The sequence below is a fragment of the Delphinapterus leucas genome, chromosome 7 (genome assembly GCF_059928025.1).
Source record: "Delphinapterus leucas isolate spDelLeu-1000000601 "Yukka" chromosome 7, BTC_Dleu_Yukka2, whole genome shotgun sequence".
Lineage (NCBI taxonomy): Eukaryota > Metazoa > Chordata > Mammalia > Artiodactyla > Monodontidae > Delphinapterus > Delphinapterus leucas.
In genome coordinates, this window is record NC_143135.1 from 25,560,001 (window position 1) to 25,577,273 (window position 17,273).

Consider the following 17,273-nt stretch of genomic DNA (forward strand, 5'->3'; position numbering starts at 1 on the left):
TTTACATAATATCATAGTTAAAACAATACTAATATAAATACCATCGGAAAAAATATTGAAAAAGAATACATCAAAATGTTAACTGCAGTTGTCGTTCAGCTATCAAGGTATGAGTGACGTTTTCCCCTTCATTCTGCTTTCTATGAAGAGTATACATAACTTCTATAATGAAGCTATACTGCTATTTCCCTTCACCATCCCTGGAGTTCCTTCCCTCTTTCTCTCTTGTATAGGATACCCTGTTTCCTGCATCCCATACCTTTCTCTTTCTCGGAGAAATCCTTAAGTAGCTACCTGAGAAAGGGTGCATGGAAGGAAATTGTTTTGGACACTGCATGTGAGAAGGTATCATTTACTTTCACACTTGACATGGCTGGTGAAATTCCAATTTTGTAGTGATTTCCTGTTAATTTTGAAGACTTAGCTTCTTTAGCTTTCATTGTAGGTTTTTTTTAAAAAAAATTTATTTAGTCTGTGCTGGGTCTTAGTTGCGGCCCACAGGATCTTTAGTTGCGGCATGCAGGCTCATAGTGGTGGCATGCAGACTTCTTAGTTGTGGCATGCATGTGGGATCTAGTTCCCCGACCAGGGATCGAACCCAGGCCCCCTGCATTGGGGGTATGGAGTCTTACCCACTGGACCACCAGGGAAGTCCCTCATTGTAGATATTGAGGAATTCTAATGTAATTTTTCATCCTTTGTATGGAAAAAAATGTTTTCCCTTTCTGGAAGCTTATAGGATCTTTCCATTTTCTCCAGTGTTTTATTATTTCACCATGTTGTGTCTTGGTGCCAGGTCTTAATGAGCTCTTTGCAAATTCCTATTTTTTAGTTCTGAGAAAATTGATTTTGAAAATTTTTGGTGATTTGATTTATTCTCCTCCAGTTTCTCTCTTTGCTTATTTTGGACTTCTAGGGTACAGTTGTTGGACCTTCTGAATTATCTAATCCTTTTTTCACTTCAATTCTGTATTTCTTTGACTTTCTGCTCTTCTTTTTATAATATTTCTTCAGTTTTGTCTTCCAATCCTTCTGTTGAAGTTTTCATTTCTACTATCTTAACTTTTTTTTTTTCTGTGGTACGCGGGCCTCTCACTGTTGTGGCCTCTCCTGTTGCGGAGCACAGGCTCCGGATGCGCAGGCTCAGCAGCCATGGCTCACAGGCCCATCTGCCCCGTGGCATGTGGGATCTTCCCGGACCGGGGCACGAACCCGTGTCCCCTGCACCTGCAGATGGACTCTCAACCACTGTACCACCAGGGAAGCCCCTACTATCCTAATTTTTAAAAGAACTGTTTCTTTCTGTGAATCTTCCTTTTACGTTAGCATCTTCCTTTTTTTCCATAAATGCAGTGTATACTCTTATTTTTTAATAAGAATATTAATGATGTTTCTCTGCTTAATCTTTGCTTCCTCTAAATTGCTTTAAAATTTTTTCTATTAGATTTTGTCTGTCTTTGAAATTAGACACTTTCCCCCAAAGTCAATTGGTCTTAAGCTCTCTGCTCTGTATTTAAGAATGGGGCACCAAAAAAGTGGATTGGAAGCTCTAGCTATATGGATAAGGCTTACTGACTGCGGTCTTCATTTTAGGGTAATCTGACCAGAACATTTTGTGAGGAAACTCCCAGTGTCATATTACTTATGTTTTTTCTCTTGGCCAGTCAGATCCTTGAAAACACAGTTCCAGTCTCCTGCTTTGAGTGCTATCTGCCTGTCAGCAGGTGTGGGAGCCCTGTAGAGGAAGAAGGCTTGTGGGCCAGGGATGTCTCAAAATTTGGTAGATAAACTTTTCAGTATAGTAGCCACTCCCCCCAGCCCCACCCCCGCCCTTCTCAGCTGTGCCTGTTATCTCCTGGTTTTTTGTTTTTTTTTTTTTTTTGCGGTACGCGGGCCCCTCACTGTTGTGGCCTCTCCCGCTGCGGAGCACAGGCTCCGGACGCGCAGGCTCAGCGGCCATGGCTCACCGGCGCAGCCGCTACGCGGCATGTGGGATCTTCCCGGACCAGGGCACGAACCCGTGTCCCCTGCATCGGCAGGCGGACTCTCAACCACTGCGCCACCAGGGAAGCCCTGTTATCTCCTGTTTTAGAGACCCTGTTTTATCGTCTTCAAAACAACTTCTAATTTGTCCAGGTAAGGGAAGAGTAGTCATTTGGCTACCCAGAAAGAGAGCAGGAATCTGTGGGTCCAGCCTCTTCTTAGACTTTCAAGCAATTGTCCTGTTTTTGGCTTCACATTACCTTCACCTTTACTTTAGAAGCCCTTGGTATCACCAGACCATTTGTTTGCACATGGGAAAGGAGGGACCAGGGAAGGGTTTGGGGAAGTGGGGCAAGTGATGTAAATCAGATTACTTCTTAGTTTTCCCTGTTACTGGCTTTGCTTTTTCAGGTCTTGCAAATATTATTACTCCCCTATCTGCCTGCCAAAAGCCGAAATTTTATTGGTTTTGTCTCATCTCTCATTCTCTTGGTCAAAGGTTTATTCCTTAAATCGTGCACTGTCATTTACTGGGGCCAAACTAAATGCCTGTGTTTAACCCACTATCTTTAACTGGAACACTCTGAGTCCTGTTGTTGTTATTGATATTTTAACAAAACATTATAACATAAGTATTTTCTGTCACTATAAACTACACAAACACATTTTTGAGAGGCACTATAATGTAGTGGTTAGGAGTGAAGCCTAGAATCTTCTTACTGGGTTCATATCATGGTTCCACCCCTTACTGTGTAACCTTGGGCAAGGTACTTAATCTCTTTTAGCCCTGTTTTTTTTTTTTTTTCATTTCTGAAATACTAATAGTAAATATCTCTTAAAGTTGTTTGGAGAACTAAATATAGTGTTAAGTTTTGCATATAGTAAGTGCTCAATAAATATTAATTATTATATTTTCATTTTAAGTGGCTGCATATATTTCATCAGGTAGTGATAACTTAATTGACTAATTTCTTATTACTGGACACTTAGGTTGTTTCCAATTTTTCTTTCTTGTTTTTATTAACAAATATTTAGTAGTAAACATGTTAACATGAAATTTTTCCTGCATTTAGGATTTTTTCTTTTGAATAGATTCTTAGAAGTAGAGTCAGTGTCTATCTGTATAGTTTATGACTCTTGGGATATTTTTAATTGTCTTCCAAAGGATTGTTTCTGCTTACATTTCTACCAGAACTGTTTGAATGCTTTTTTTTTACTGTCCTTTTACCAGTACTAAGTATTATTTTTTAAAAAAAACCTTTGCTAACTTGGTAGGTAAAAATATGTCATTTTAACATACATTTTTTAGATTACTAGTATAACACTTTTCAAGAAGAAAAGCAGCCAGTTTTATCTTCTATTTTAGCTCATTTAGAGATGTGTGGTAAGCTATCATGGAAAGTTGTTTTATTGATCCACATATATTCTTCCTCTTTTTTTTTTTTTTTTTTTGGCCATGCCACATGGCTTGTGGGATCTTAATTCCCAGACCAGGGATCAAACCCAGGCCCTCTGCAGTGAAAGCAAGGACTCCTAACCACTGTACCTCCAGGGAATTCCCTCTTCGTCTTTCTTGATGACAGTACCTGACATTTCCCTAAGTAGTCCTCTTCACTTTCTCGGGCATGTGATATTTGTGAGAATTACCTGGATTGACTTCATCTCCAGCTGCAAAGGATGAGCTGGTAGAACTGTGTTTCCATTAATCCTGAGCTCAGTAATTGGTTCAGGGATGGAAAGGTAACCCAAGCAGCCCCTAATAGGTAACCTTAGGACTTTCATTGGGACACAGGCTCTCTTTTTTCTTTCTGAAAGAAGGAACAAGGAAGTGTGTAGCCTTGGTAGCTGCTTGCAGCCGTTTTGGCATTATGAAATGATAGTCTATGGAGAATGTAGCCAACATCAAGGGAGCATAATCAAAAATTAAAACAATAACAATCCAGGTGCTGGTCACATTGGTTGCCTGAAGCCAGATCTAATTCTAGTCTTTAAATCAGACAAGCCAATAAGTTTTCTTTTTAAGCCAGTTTGAGTTGGGTTTTCTATATTTGCAGCTGAAGGTATCCCACTCACTGAGTTAGCAGTAATAGTTGGAGCAGTGCTTCCTACTTTTTTACATCTCACATCATGGCACAATTGAAAAATGATATTGGTACAGTGCAGAGGGGCATGCGGACAAAGTTAACTCCTGACCAATTGCAAACAGCCCTGGGTGTTTGGCTTTCCCAGGCTGTGCCTGGCCTTTGCATGACTGAGAGGAGTAATGAGTCTCAAACCTGTAACTTATTCGTAGTATACTGTCTTAGCACACCAGTCGGAAAACTCTGGGTTAGAACAAAATACTTATGAACTTAAGACCATGGGATTGATTCCCATAGACTTTGCTTATTTTGCTCCTTCTATAACACTCTAACTCTGATTATGAATTTAAAATGTGTACCAAATGGGGAAATAATTAAATCTTCCTAATCATTTGCCCTGGTTCAGATTTTGGGAATATTTGCAAATTTGTGGGTACTTAGCATTAATTTTCTCTGATTCTTAATACAAAAGATAGAGTTGTCACCAAGTTTCTCATTTCTATTGTTGAGGCTTGAGTATAGTCCTCATAGTTTCATTTAGTCCTTTAAATCAGCATTTGGTAAACTAAAACAAGGAAACAAATCCTTTCCTAGATGAGATCTAAAATCTACATTTTCTATATATTTAAATAAAATTCAATGACCAAATAAGTATCCCGTGCTTAGGTTAATTTGTATCTGTGTTTTTCCACACTTGAGTGGACTTGTTAAAACAGGATTGTTGGACCCTGCCCTCAGTTCTTGATTCATTGGATCTGACTTAAGCCCTAGAATTTGCATTTCTAGCAAGTCCTTAGGTGTTGCTGATATTGTTGGCCTAGGGACTACATTTTGAGAACCACTGATTTATTTCATTGCTTTTGTTGTTTGCTTAACACTATTGATTATTAAAGTTAGCCGATAGGTAATATGATTTTCTACTCTTAACATAAAGATACTGTTCTCAAATTCTGCAGATATTTGGCTAATGATTTCGAACTTTGAGCATTTAGGACAAGCAGTGTTGTATGTAGCAAGAAGCAAATACCAGGTCACTAAATAAATGCAGTTTAAAGTGTATTTCTGATAAATGAACAATATTTTGACATTGACTTCCTATATAAAATAGAAGGAGCATTCTGATGGAAATAATTTAGCCTTCTGTAGTAATAAAAATCACAAATAAAAATGTAGCAAGCTTCTTAAAGTGATCACTATGTAAAATCACTTTTGGGATATGTTGGGATATAAGTAATAGATAATATCTATTTAAAGAAATATAGCCTTCTGATAAAATATTAATAATACTTAAACATTACCATTATTTTGTGTATTATTTTTAAAGGTGTCAATAGTATAGAAAATGAAATCATACATAGTTGTCAATTTTTCCTGTATTCTTTTCACAATTATTTATTATTAATTTAACTGGTTGGAGTTGTTAATTCATCTAAAAATATATTTCAAGCCTTTAACAGTGCTGATCTTTTAAAATATGAGCCTGTGTTTTGGGGGTTAAACTTGAAATTTATTGTCAGATTAGGGAACTGAGTCTTTTCCCTCCAAGGTTACACAGTTGATAGAGCAGTCAAGTTTTTACTCAAGTTTAGGCCTCTGACTTTTAGTGATTTTTTTTTTAAATATACCATACAGGAAGTAATATCCTACAAACCTCAGAGAAGCAATTTAAGGATCAAAGGAAAAATATAGGTGAAACTGCTCTGTAATATGTAAGAAGTTGTATAAAAACAAGCTACTCTAATTGCCTGTTAATTCATTGAGTACTTTGTGCCTAGAAATGCTGTGGGGGGAGTAAATGAAAGCATGTAGAACAGTTCTTGCCTTTAAGAAACATCCAATTTGGAGAGGCAGTTGGAACACACATAGAACAACTGGTAAATTATTGTTATACTTTGTAGTGTTGAATTTAACCACTCAATAGAAATTTAGAAAATGGAAGGGTCAGAGTGGTTTAGAGTGGTCAGGGAAGGATTCCTGGAGAAAAGAGGCCTTTAATTGGGCATAAAAGATAGATAGAGTTTAAATGGGGGGGGGAGTTGAAAAATTATTCTAGGTACTGAGGTGGTAATGAGCATGGATTAGGTAGGAGACTGTAAGGAAACTATAATAGAGGATGTCTTGGTCTTCTGTTGGGACCTCTATTTGGTGTAGAAGAAGATTAAATTTGAATCAGAGGATGAAACTAGAGAGTGGGGAAGCTTTAAAAACCAGGCAGATGCATTTGGACTTGATTTGTAGACAAGAGGAGCCCTCTTGAATTTGGAGATTGATGAGATTTAAGTGGTATTTTGAAAAATAACTCTGGAGAAAATATGCAGGATAGATTGAAGTGGGGGAGAAGATTAAATAAAGGGATAACAGGAAAATGTGATTATAATTCATGTCTGAGGTAATGAGAGTCTGACTAGATTGATAGCAGTAGGAGTAGTGATGCAGAATGAATCCAAGGGCCAATTAGAAGGAAGAACAAACAGGTCCATTTAGAGGTTAGATTTAGGGGATAGAGGGGAGTGAAAATGAGACTGAGAGAGGGGGGTGGGGATAGAGAGAGAGAGAGAGGGAGAGAGAAAGAAATCAAAGATTTTATGAATGTTCGTTGGAGACTTAAATAAAATATATCACATATTTTTAAAAGTTTAAAAGATTTCAGGGAGAAATGCAAATGTTGATTTGTTAAATCTGGGGTGAGAAAGTGCAGTGAGAACTTTTGAGATAACTGAAGATACATTGGAAATCATTCACAAGGTAGTCACAAGATAGAACTTTGGAACTGGAAGTAAATTTAGAGATAAAGTAAGAAAGTAGATTTAGAAAAGTCAAGCATGCTTGTTTGTCTGAAATCACATGACTACCTATTAACAGATTTGTTAATATCAACTGATTCGGGTCTGTTGCTCTTTGAATGATTATTTATGTGCCTAGTGCAGGGGTCACTAACTAAATACCTTTAAGGAGTAGGAAAGTGAGGTAAATTCATTGAATAGTTAACAAATATTTATTTAATCTCTGATATTACTTTATATCAGGCCCTGTCCTAGGTGCTGAAGACACAGCATGGCCAAGAGAGATGAGATTTTGCTCTCACAAAGCTCATTTTTTTAAAGGAGGAGACATAATAAGCCAGGTAAACAGATACATAACAGATAATTTTGGGTAATGGAAAGTGCTGTGAAGAAAATAAAACAGGATGATGTACTGAAGAGTGATGAGGTGTGGTGCATACTGAAGAGGTAACATTTGATCGGAGACTTGAAAAACATTAAAGAAGTTCTGTGTAAAGGTGGAGATAGAACATCTCAGGAGGAACAGCAAGTATGTAGAGGTTAAAGCTGAAGTAAATTTGGTATGTTTTTGAACTGAAAGAAGATTTATTCAGTTTCTGTTATATACCAGACATAATGCTAGGCTCTGGGGGATACAGCAGTGAATAGAACAACAACGCTGGCTCCTCAAACTAAGTGGCAAATCATCTAGATTTGCACTATCTGTTGGACACTTCTATTGGTAAATTGATAATTTTATGTAAATGATAAACAATATAAACATATAATTATCATTTTGTTTATGTTATTTTCCCCGCATAGTCTTTGCCAAACAATATTTAAGGCCTAGCACACTTATTATCTTTTCCTGTAACACTCTCTTTAAGCCCTGTGGACAGAATTAGTTGCTTTCTTTTTTTTTTTTTTTTAATTTATTTAAATTTATTTATTTTTTACTGTGTTGGGTCTTCGTTGCTGTGTACAGGCTTTCTTTAGTTGTGGCGAGTGGGGGCTACTCTTCGTTGTGGTGCACAGGCTTCTCACTGTGCTGGCTTCTCTTGTTGAGGAGCCCGGCCTCTAGGCATGTGGCCTTCAGTAGTTGTGGTGCGTGGGCTCAGTAGTTGTGGCTTGCGGGCTTTAGAGCACAGGCTCAGTTAGTTGCTCTGTGGCATGTGGAATCTTCCCGGACCATGGCTTGAACCCATGTCCCCTGCATTGGCAGGCAGATTCTTAACCACTGCGCCACCAGGGAAGCCCTAGTTGCTTTATTTGCATTTTCATTGACACTTGTATATGCATCTACTTTAGTGCTTTTCACACTGTTGGTTTCCATGTCTGTCTCTCCAACCAGCTTGTGAGCTCATATCCTGGGAAACTTGCTTAGTGCTCTGCATGCACTAGCATGTGCTCTGCATATGCTAACCTAATAAAAGTTTCTTTAATCAACTGCTCTGTGCATTTCATCATGTATTTTTTTGAGGACTAACATTGTTCAAGGTGGTCTATGCATAGCAGTTTCTCTAATTAAATAGGATGTGGGTTTTGCAATCCTGTTTGAGGCTTTTGGTTAAACATGATGGATTGACCACAAAATTTATTTTTCTCATTCTCATTAAAAGGCATAAAAGGAATATTAACTCAGACAAGAGAGAGCAGGAGATGATTCAGTAGCATCTCTCAGAAAGCAAATAGAGAAGTGGTGACTGACTTAAACGTTTGGAAGTATGCTTGGCACTTGGAAATACCAAATACTAAAGACAGGAATAAGGCTTGGGCATAAAAACGATTTGTTGAAAATCTTGGTATAGAATACTTGAACCTTCCCAGTCTCCTTCCCCACAGGAGATGGGAAATTTATGCTCTGAAAAAAATTAAACCATGGCAGTTCTAGTCAGGAGTACACCAGACACAGTGGAGGACAGGGTTGAGGCATAGGACTACAAATGAAAATTGAGTAAAAATCTGTCCACTGAATTGTGGAACCCTTACCTCCTGTCTATCACACTTCTGTCACAGTGCACCAACAGATAAAATCCTCTTCCTTTCCTCTTGCATTCCAAGACAGAAGAATGGAGTTTTTCTCTGGAGAAAATGAAAGTCCTGAGAGAAACGATGTCTACATATTGATGTTGGGGAGGTGGTCCCCTAAGGAAAAGACTGTCTTGCCACCCAATCAGCCAGTATTGGAGGCTCTTAGTCAGTAAGCCCTCCCCAGAACTTCCATTCAGCTTTTTAGTATATTATTCCATTTAAAACAATAATAGCTTTATATAGATATATTTTACATACCATACAATTCATTCACTCAAAGTGTACAATTCAGTGGTTTTTAGTATAGTCACAAAGTTGTGCAGCTGTTACTACAATCAATTTTAGAACATTTTTATCACCTGAAAAAGAAATCCCAAGCTTATTAGCAGTCTCTCTTTTTTTAAAAATTAATTAAGTAATTTGGTTGCACCAGCTCTTAGTTGAGGCAGGTGGGCTCCTTAGTTGCAGCTCCCAGGCTCCTTTGTTGAGGCTTGTCAGTTCCTTAGTTGCGGCTTGTCAGCTCCTTAGTTGCAGCATGCAAACTCTTAGTTGCGGCATGCATGTGGGATCTAGTTCCCAGACCAGGGATTGAACCCAGGCCCCCTGCATTGGGAGTGCAGAGTCTTATCCACTGCACCACCAGGGAAGTCCTAGCATTCTCTCTTTATTCCCGTCTAATTTTCCCAACCCCCAGCCCTAAGCAACCACCAGTCTACTTTCTGTCTGTGTGGGTTTACCTATTCTGGACATTTCACATAAATGGAATCATACAATATGTGGCCCTTTGTGACTGGCTTGTTTCCCTTAGTATAATGTTTTCAAGGTTCATCTGTATTGTAGCATGTATCCGTACTTCGTTCTGTTTTATGCTGACTGACATTTCCATTTTATGGATATGCTGCATATTATTTATCCATTCATCAGTTGGTGGACATTTGGGTTGTTTCCACTTTTTGACTATTATGAATAATGCTCTTATGAACATTCATGTACAATGTTCTCTTGAGTACCTAGAGGTAGAAATGCTGGGTCATGTGGTAACTCTATGTTTAAACCTTTAAGGAACTGTAAACTTTTTTTGTTATTCTTAACAAGCCTCTTTTAAGCACACCTAAGTTTATGTTAAGGAGGTAATTTTTGTTTTTAGCCTTATTTATTTATTATTAAAATATAGTCGATTTACAATGTTGTGTTAATTACTTCTGTACAGCAAAATGATTCAGTTATACATATATATATATATTTTTAAAATTCTTTTCCATTATGGTTTATCATAAGATATTGAATATAGTTCTCTGTGCTATACAGTAGGACCTTGTTTATCCATTCTCTGTATAAAAGCTTACATCTACTAAGCCCAACCTCCCACTCCATCCCTTCCCCAACCCCCTCCTCCTTGGCAACCACCAGTCTGTTTTCTGTATCTGTGACTCTGTTTGTATCATATTTTACATTCCACATGTAAGTGATATCATACAGTATTTGTCTTTCTCTTTCTGACTTACTTCACTTAGTACGATAATCTCTAGTTGCATCCATGTTGCTGCAAATGGCATTACTTCATTCATTTTTATGGCTGAGTCCTATTTCATTGCATATATGTACCACATCTTTATCCATTCATCTGTTGATGGACATTTAGGTTGTTTCCATGTCTTGGCTATTGTGAATAGTGTTGCTATGAACATAGGGGTGCATATATCTTTTTGAATTATAGTTTTGTCTGGATATATGCCCAGGAGTGGGATTGCTAGATCATATGGTAATTCTATTTTTAGTTTTCTATGGAACCTCCATACTGTTTTCCACAGTGGCTGTACCAACTTACATTCCCACCAACAGTGTAGGAGGGTTCCCTTTCCTCCACACCCTCTCCAGCATTTGTTATTTGTAGAATTTTTGATGATGGCCATTCTGACCAGTGTGAGGTGGTACTCACTGTAGTTTTGATTTGCATTTCTCTAATAATTAGCGATGTTGAGCATCTTTTCATGTGCCTGTTGGCCATAAGGAGATGATTTTTGGAAAGCCCCAAAGGATGGGAACTGGTTGCCAGGGGAACCAACCACATCATTAGAGGATTGGAACTTTCAGCCTCCCCACCCTCAACTAGACCTTGTGGTAGGGAAGAGGGGCTAGAGAATGACTTGGTCACTATGGCCAATCAATCATGTCTATGTAATGAAGCCTCCATAAAATTCCTTGAACTATAGGGGTTTGGAGAGTTTCTGGATTGATGAACAAGGATGCATCTATGTGCTAAGAGGGTGACACACTCCAAACTCTATAGGGACAGATGCTCCTGTGCTTGGGACCCTTTTGGGTCTCTCCCTGTTTATCTGTTCATTCACATCTTTTAATGTCCTTTGTAATAAACTGATAATCTAGTAAGTAAACTGTTTTTCCTGAGTCCTGTGAGCTGTTCTAGCAAATTAATCAAACCTGCAGAGGGGGGTCATGGAAACCTCTGATTTACATGATTTACAGGCAGTTGGTCAGAGGTACAGGTGACAACCCGGATTTGTGATTGGCATCTGATGTGGTGGTGGGGGGCAGTCTTGTAGGACTGAGCCCTTAACCTGTGGGATCTGACTCTATTTCTAGGTAGATAGTGTCAGAATTGAGTTAAATTGTAGGACACCCAGCTAGTGTTGCAGAAATGCTTGGTATGTGGAAAACCCCTACACATTTGGTGACCAGAAGTGTCAGAAGTGAAGTATTGTGTATGAAGGAAAACAATAGTGTTTTTCTTTATAGTCTCCATTCTGCTCCCTGGATGTGTTCCTCTAGTCTGTTGGTTTCTTCTTGGCTCTACCTCTGGATTCTTGGCTCAGTTCTTTGAAAGACTTTTCATTTTCCATGAGAAATGGTCTCTGTTTGCAACTAACTGTTTCAGTCTTGTTTCCCACCTGTAGAACTTTGGTGGCCCAGAGGCTCCTTCACTTTGAGCTGTCTCAGTCCTTTTTAGTCCAAGCTGGCAGTGCTCCTACTAGTACTATTAAACAAACAAACAAAAAAACCAAAACCAAAAACAAAAAAAACCACTGAAACCAAAAAACCCATAAACTAACTCAAAACAAAAATCATAACACTTTCTGAGTTTCCTATGAATTTTTTCTCAAAGCCACACCCATAATTGTTTTCAAGATGGACCTCTGTCTGCTTTGGACATATCAGGCTGCTCTGAGATAATGCCCTTGAGATTCTTATATAGTAACATTGCCTTGCATTTTCTGAGGCATTAAAGGGTCTTGCTTTGATATTTATTTTGAGCTCTTTCTTACTGTGAACATTTTTGTTGATTAGAGACTGGAAGTGTGAACTGGTTTTAATTTTCCAACCCAGCACATCTTGGGCCCTTTATATTTCCTACAAATTTGACTTAATGAACCTAAACAATTCCTTCTTTAATTTATCTGTCTTTACATAGCTTTAATATTCAGCTAGAAAAAAAAAGACTAGTTGACACTTCCAACATTCTGCCTGGTAATCTCCTTAGTCAGATTCACATTTTAATTAGGTACATTTTTTATCTTCCAAGTTACCTTAGTACTTTGGCCAGTTATTTTGTGCCATCTTTACAGACTCTAGTAACACTTCCTCATGGCTCTTCCAGTTTCCATAGTCTTTTTGCCACTCTTCTAGCCTCTGCTTACCATGCAGTCACCGCATCAGTGCTACATATTCTATGGTTTTGTATGGCATCATTTCATTTCCAATATTCATTTCTGTATCAGTTACCTGTTGCAGAGAATAAGAAACTACTCAAAACTTAGTGTCTGAAACAACAGTAATTTATTATTTCTCATAATTTTGTGGATTGACTGGGATGTTTATCTGTTGACTTTATGTAAGCTGTTTCATACAAGTTTATTTAATTGATGGGTTTACCTGGGGCTGAGTTCAGATAGAAAAGATAGAACTCCTGGGTTGCTTTCTTTGTATGTTTTTTCACCCCAGATTGCTTAATAACATGGTGATCTCTGGGAAGTATTCCAAGAGTTCAAAGGCAGAAACTACAAGACTTCTTGAAACCTAAATTCTGGTACTCAGACAGTGTCAATTCTCTCACATTGTATTGATCAAAGAATGTAATACAGCTAGCCTAGATTCAGAAGGGTTAAGAAATATATTTCATTTCTGGATGAGAGGAGCAAGAAAGCTCATACTGCAAAGAGGTGTGAATATTGAATGGGAGGAATTTGTCGCTGTTAAACATGTATGTAAGAATATACACAATATATAAATAATCACCAGATAAGAGAGGTTTTTATGTTTATAAAACAAAAACACGATTCAATGCAATCCCTATCAAACTACCACTGGCATTTTTCACAGAACTAGAACAAAAAATTTCACAATTTGTATGGAAACACAAAAGACCCTGAATAGCCAAAGCAATCTTGAGAACGAAAAACGGAGCTGGAGGAATCAGGCTTCCTGACTTCAGACTATACTACAAAGCTACAGTAATCAAGACAGTATGGTACTGGCACAAAAACAGAAAGATAGATCAATGGAACAGGATAGAAAGCCCAGAGATAAACCCACGCACATATGGACACCTTATCTTTTTTTTTTTTTTTTTTTTTTTTGCGGTACGCGGGCCTCTCACTGTTGTGGCTTTTCCCGTTGTGGAACACAGGCTCCGGACGCGCAGGCTCAGCGGCCATGGCTCACGGGCCCAGCCGCTCCGCGGCATGTGGGATCTTCCCGGACCGGGGCACGAACCCGTGTCCCCTGCATCGGCAGGCGGACTCTCAACCACTGCGCCACCAGGGAAGCCCTGGACACCTTATCTTTGATAAAGGTGGCAGGAATGTACAGTGGAGAAAGGACAGCCTCTTCAATAAGTGGTGCTGGGAAAACTGGACAGGTACATGTAAAAGTATGAGATTAGATCACTCCCTAACACCATACACAAAAATAAACTCAAAATGGATTAAAGACCTAAATGTAAGGCCAGAAACTATCAAACTCTTAGAGGAAAACATAGGCAGAACACTCTATGACATAAATCACAGCAAGATCCTTTCTGACCCATCTCCTAAAGAAATGGAAATAAAAACAAAAATAAACAAACAGGACCTAATGAAACTTAAAAGCTTTTGCACAGCAAAGGAAATCATAAAGAAGACAAAAAGACAACCCTCAGAATGGGAGAAAATATTTGCAAACAAAGCAACTGACAAAGGATTAAGCTCCAAAATTTACAAGCAGCTTATGCAGCTCAATATCAAAAAAGCAAACATCCCAATCCAAAAATGGGCAGAAGACCTAAATAGACATTTCTCCAAAGAAGATATACAGATTGCCAACAAACACATGAAAGGATGCTCAACATCACTAATCATTAGAGAAATGCAAATCAAAACTACAATGAGGTATCACTTCACACCGGTCAGAATGGCCATCATCAAAAAATTTACAGACAATAAATGCTGGAGAGGGTGTGGAGAAAAGGGAACCCTCTTGCACTGTTGGTGGGAATGTAAATTGGTACAGCCACTATGGAGAACAGTATGGAGGTTCCTTACAAAACTAAAAATAGAACTACCATATGACCCAGCAATTCCACTACTGGGCATATACCCTGAGAAAACCGTAATTTAGAAAGAGTCATGTACCACAGTGTTCACTGCAGCTGTATTTACAATAGCCAGGACATGGAAGCAACCTAAGTGTCCATCGACAGATGAATGAATAAAGAAGCTGTGGCACGTATATATAATGGAACATTACTAAGCCATAAAAAGAAACGAAATTGAGTTATTTGTAGTGAGGTGGATGGACCTAGAGTCAGTCATACAGAGTGAAATAAGTCCAAAAAACAAATACTGTATGCTAACACATATACATGGAATCTAAAAAAAAAAAGGTTCTGAAGAACGTAGGTGCAGGACAGAAATAAAGACTCAGTTGCAGAGAATGGACTTGAGGACACAGGGAGGGGGAAGGGTAAGCTGGGAAGAAGTGAGAGAGTGGCATTGACATATATACACTACCAAATTGAAAACAGATAGCTAGTGGGAAGCAGCCGCCTAACACAGGGAGATCAGCTCAGTGCCTTGTGACCACCTAGAGGGGTGGGATAGGGAGGGTGGGAGGGAGACGCAAGAGGGAGGGGATATGGGGATATATGTATATGTATAGCTGATTCACTTTGTTAAACAGCAGAAACTAACACAACATTGTAAGGCAATTATACTCCAATAAAGATGTTAAAAAATTAAAATTAGGGCTTCCCTGGTGGCGCAGTGGTTGAGAGTCCGCCTGCCGATGCAGGGGACACGGGTTCGTGCCCCGGTCTGGGAAGATCCCACATGCTGCGGAGTGGCTGGGCCCGTGAGCCATGGCCACTGAACCTGCGTGTCCGGAGCCTGTGCTCCGCAACATGAGAGGCCACAGCCATGAGAGGCCCGCGTACCACAAAAAAAAAAAATTAAAAGAAAAAAAAGAAGAAGACATAGAAGACAGGAATCAGCAATTCCAATATAAGAAAATGTCAGTGGAAAGCTGGAAAACAGTGGTTGTACATCTGAACCAGGCTAGGTTGGAGCAACAGAATGCAAGGATGTGGGAGAGTCTTGACTAGAATCATTTGATGTTTTTGAAAACATAGAAAAATTATTGACCGACATTTTTTGGAGCATTTGGAGAAAGTAAGTGGCAGGTACAAAGCAAAGTAAGAAATGGAAAAAAGTCTCAACAGTTATTAAACTTGAGGACAACTGAAAAGGACATATAATTATATTTTACTTGGCTTGGCAGTAAACAATATTTACATAGTTTTAATAATTTAAACCAGTAGTTCTCAAAGGTTTGAGACCTTTTTATACTTTTAAAAGTTATTAAAGACCTTAAAAAGAGCTTTTATTTATATGGGATATATCTTTTGCTCTTTTCTGTATGAGATGAGAAATTAAAACTGAGAAAATTTTAAAATGTTTATTCAAATAAAAATAACAAATCATGAAATTGTAACATGAAATAACATTTTTATAAAAAATAACATTTCCTTAAGCAAAAATATTTAGTGATTAAAAATGGCATTATTTTCTATTTGCAAATTTTCATATCTGGTTTAAAAGGAAACAACTGGATTCTCATATCTGCTTCTGCATGCTTTTGCAGTATCATAGTATGTAGCTTATGGAAAATTCCACAGTACACTAATGAGAAAATAAAAATAAAGAAGGCAAATAACACTGTAGTATTATAGTGAAAATATTTTTAACCTTGCAGACCCCCCTTCCCACAGTTTTAGAACTACTGATGTAAGGTGACCTTTGAGCCAATCAAAAACTGAAGATGGAAGAAGGGAAAGTGGTGGTAATTGTGTGTGATGTAAGTGAGCTAAATCAATTACTATAACAGGACGTAAAAAGTACAGTAAAATGGATACATCAAGAAATAGAGTTACATTATTTGGAAATATAAAGGTATATATCTGAAGAAACGGCCAAAATTATTGAAAGTAGCAGACTCTGGGAAGTGGGAATGGGGAAATGTAGACCATATGATCACTGTTTTCCAGTGTTTCTTATCAGCTCTTCTTTTTTAACCAAATGCCAATATTACTTTGGTTAAAATTAAATAACAAAACAAAGCAAAGAAAGAAAATTAAATAAGACATGACCCTGCCCTTAGGGGTCATCTAATGTAAGAGTTGTCTTATATAACAATAATTACTTGTAAATATATGTAGGTATACATAGTTATAATAGATTCTCAATGATATAGTAGCATGATAGATTAGAATTCCTTTGCAGCAGGTAATATAAAATTTGACCGAAACTGTCTTAAACAAGAACATTTATTATCTAACATTATGCAAGCGTAGAGGTTGAGTAGATTCCTGGTTTGGTATAGTTGGTGCCTGAGCAGTGTTGTCAAGGACCAAGTTTCTTTCTTTATTACTATTCTGTCATCCTCACTGCCCTCAAGCTGACTTACCTTGTGGTGAAATGTGGCTTCAGCAATTCCAGGTGTTAAGACTAGACAAAACAATATCCAGCATAAGAAAAGGCTCATTTCTTCCTGTGACTTCTAGGAGCAAGGAGAGCTTTCCCAGAAGCCTCCCTTCAGAATACACTTTCCTTCTGAACTCTTTGGCCAAGATTGAGTTGCTTGCTATTTATAAATCAATTAATGGCAGGAGTAATGGGATTATGTAATTGGTTTAGTTTAATCTTCTATGGTGAAGAAGATGTTTGGGAATTAGTTACTGTGACTCTAGATATAACATGTATTTTAAGATAGTTAGATATTATTATAGCTGCTCAGCAAAAGGAGAGAACCACTCTAATTAATGAGACCAAAATGACTTCTTGGGGGAAGAGACGTTTTAGTGGAGCCTTGAAGTATGGTAAGATTTATAGATCAAAATGGGAGTAGGGATATATACAGAAGAAAG